The following is a 3,705-nucleotide window of genomic DNA, read 5'->3' as shown; positions in this document are numbered from 1 at the left end:
AAGCACGGTAGGTGTAGTACGTACGCATGGAGTTCTCGCATGGACTGACGCCTAGGAGTGAGAGGGTTGTGCTAAATGAAGAGCTCTATTCCGGTCCATAAAGTGAGGAATCAGGTAGCACGACTTAAGGGTCGATCTTAATAAAGAAAGGAGAGAACATACCTATTGAAGGAAAAAGAGAGGATAACGCATCGACGAAATAACCCAAAAGGTGCGGGTCTCACTATTGACCGCGGCATTGTTCCTCCTGATGACAAAACTCTGATTCATTCAGTCGTAATGCTTAAATGCCTTCTGTTCAGAAGAAGGGGAGAAGATTCTCAACCCATATGAGACAGGGTAGCCGCCTAGATTGTTACTGCTGCTGAGCCTGCTAAGCTAAGCCACATGCAGACTTCGAGTACCTTCATGTAGAACAAAAAAGATACCAATCAGACCACACCAAGTGCTCTTGAGAATAGGCTTACTTCGAAATAGGAGCTTGAATGAACGCCAGGGAATTCCCTTTTGGAATGTTTTTTTCTTATATAGTGTAGGTAAGAGTTCAAGATGCTTGTACTCCTCCCCTTACTCTAACGTTCTTAGGCGGGGCAGGATTCACCAGCACGAGTAGCAAGATAAGTATAAGTCATCGTAGTGTAAGGTCCAGATTAAGCGATTTAGCCTGCTGAAGATGCTCCAGTTCTGTTGACTCAGATGCTCGGGATGAAGATTATGAGCCTGATGAGCGTGATCGATAGCCCGATGCTCGTGGTAGAGATGATCTTCTATTGGTTCAGTAGTTGATTCATTAGTCGAATCAGTTTTTGATTATGCAATAGATTAAGAGAAAAAGTGCACCCTGCATCAATAGCAAATCCAGTAGCATAGGCAGTTGATCCATCCATTGAAAAAAATCCTACGTAATGCCGATGCATGAACCCCTCTCGGCCCCCAAAGGTCCGAAATCACCGTACGCACTCCTCCATATCCCACTCTGGAGGTAGGGCACGAGAATCTTCTATTTTTTCTTGAGTGGAAGTAGGAATGGAGTGGCTCATGCCAGACCGGAGAAATCCTACTTATCGGCTAGCTCAATCGCAAATCGGGCATCCCCATGATAGATTTAGCCAGCTTCTTAGCTCAGCCTCATGCAGACCTTCGGGACTCGCCCTGGATCTCCGAATAGCCTCACCTGAAACTGGTAGACACACTGAGCCACCACGTACCCCTCTCGCCCGTCGTATGCTATGGATGGTCACACTAGCCCCTCGATGGCATGGCGGGATTTCCCATTGACAGTTCCTGAGGTCATTCTTTTGGGAGATCCTTAATCCTGGAAAGAAGGAAAGGCATCAATCCAGACCGGCAGCACCCGAAAGGGAGTCTTAGCTTTACGGCCGGGGGCAGGGCTCTCTCATAAGATTGATTGGCCTTTTCATTCAAGCAGGAATGAGAGCCGATTCGAGATTGCCCTGAAAGGCAACTAGTCTTTAGGTTAGGGAATAGCAAATTGCTCTTTTTTCGAACGAAATCAAATAGTCAATCCCTCAACCACGGACAGAGACTAGGCTGCACCTTCTTCCTTCCGCTTATAGATTGACAGTCTCAGTCTTAGTCACCAAGTCGAGCAGGAAAGACGAACATCCGGTCATGGATCGGTAACAAGCTAGTCTTTTCATCGCATTGGATTCCTATAGTAAACGTCACAATCCTACTCTACTACTCAGGAAAGCTGGAGGAACAAGGGCAGATGAACAGCTTTCACAAACCTGTGCTGTGCCAAAACAAAGGACTGAAGCCGGATCGAGCTGCATTTAGGCAAATCGGTTAGCAAATCAATCAGGTGGGAAGCTAAAGCACGAAAGCATATAGGTGGGATTCACTTCTGATTAGTGTCATTCATTCTCGGAAAGAGGCAAGATAGCCTTCGAAAAGACGAAAAGAAAGTGTTGAAGCCAGTCATTTCGATTAACATTCTTGATCTTGGAGTGTCACTCCGGGTTGACATTTCTAATCAACTAGTGGTTGGTGCCAGTCACTCACATTTCAACTCTATCTATCCAGGCCAGGGGAAAGTACTAAAGAAAGTAAAGGATGCCAGAAATCGTCTTCAATCTATCTGGAATCACTCACTCACGAGGGGTTCTTTTGAAAGCACCCTTTCTTTCTTAAAGCTTCAGCTACTCTTTTCGCCGCCTTAAAGGTAAAGGAAAGCCAAAGCTGACATTACAGCTTGTCGCTCTTCGAGCGGAGGGCAGGATCTAACTTCCTAGTCTCGATTGTAGTAAGGGTTAAGCTAAAAGGGGCTTTCAAGGCTCTCGTCCCCTCGGTACTCCAACTGGGTCCTCAAATGCCAGGTTCTGGACTCCATCCTTCTCGTATGAACTGCCCAAACAACGCTCGGGATGACAGACACACTTCGGACGGAGATGCTTTTTGTACGGGATCTATTGGTTCAGAAAGAGAGCTACTAAAAAAAGGTAAACGTTTTCCCCGATCCCAGATCAAGAACAAAGTCCTAAACAAAGTCTTTCTCCTCACCGACAAAGCAGAGTGCTAATTCCGATCAAAACAACCCCGAAGATAAGATGCTATATATAAGATTAAGTGTGGATCTATTCCAATAGTTTCTGGTAAGCCTGATAGAGCACAGTTGGTAACAAGGCGAAGCCGTGCCTGAAAGTGAGTTCCTTGTTTTTCTGTTCTTTCTTTTCTTCCCTATGTGCCCCTTGCGTATAAAGAGAACCTTCTCCACGCTTAAGTAGCTAAGACGCCATCAGGAGAAGTGGGAGATGGTCTGTTTAACTGTAGCTTCATCCTGTAAGGGAGTCTTCGACTTCGAGCACACCTACACCTGGGTGGTTCATATCCTATTTCTTGAAAGAGAGAGTGGTACTTTCATCCATGACCGGGTGGGTATGGTCTCTCTTCCCGAGCATCTTCTTCCTTCATGGAAGACAGGGCAAACCAATCTATCATACAGATCTGGCAGGTATCCATTGAAAGAAAATCCTTGCTGTATTGCCTTTTTTTTTGCAAGGTCAAGACCACAAAAACCAAGGGCATGGGGAGGATGATACTGAGTCTTCCGTCGCCTCTACCAATATGGTCAAAATTGATGAAAAAGATTCTGCAAGATCGAATGTAGAGGCAATGGAAACTTGATGAAAAGTCTTCTAGATTATCATGTTTGCTTTTGCGAAGACCGATTCTTGAGCTTCCGATGTTCCTAAAGAGCTAAAGGTGATGTGGTACTTTAGATAAGGATACCCTAGAAAATTGGAGTAAAAAGAATCCTGGTGAAGACAAGGTCTAAGTGTTTTGGGGTGATAGAGTTGAGGTTGAAAATGAAGCTACTGATGTAAACCAGAGCTCTGGTGATTCAGATTTGGCATTTAGAAAGCAGATAGAGGAATTCAAGGCTTCGATTAAAGCATCAAAAGACGGGATCGCTATCACCCTACGTGACTGACTTTAAGAGCTTCGGTATATAGAAATGAATTCTTTATCCAATTCAATATTCAATAGAAATTTATTTAACTTTCCCCAAGCACCCTCTTCCGCCCAATAACAAGAGAAAAGGGGTCCCAGCGTAAGGAGCCACTCCTCTCCCTCCTTAATGGCTCGAGCAGGACGAGCAATCTCCGGTTTCGTAGTACTACTATCGAGGCGGGCTAGCCGGACTCTCAGACCCAGACCCCTCATAGAGAGTCAAGTCGAGAC

This window comes from Arachis hypogaea, unplaced genomic scaffold (genome assembly GCF_003086295.3).
Source record: "Arachis hypogaea cultivar Tifrunner unplaced genomic scaffold, arahy.Tifrunner.gnm2.J5K5 arahy.Tifrunner.gnm2.scaffold_22, whole genome shotgun sequence".
In the NCBI taxonomy this organism is placed as follows: Eukaryota; Viridiplantae; Streptophyta; class Magnoliopsida; order Fabales; family Fabaceae; genus Arachis; species Arachis hypogaea.
Note: the sequence above shows the minus strand (reverse complement) of the source record.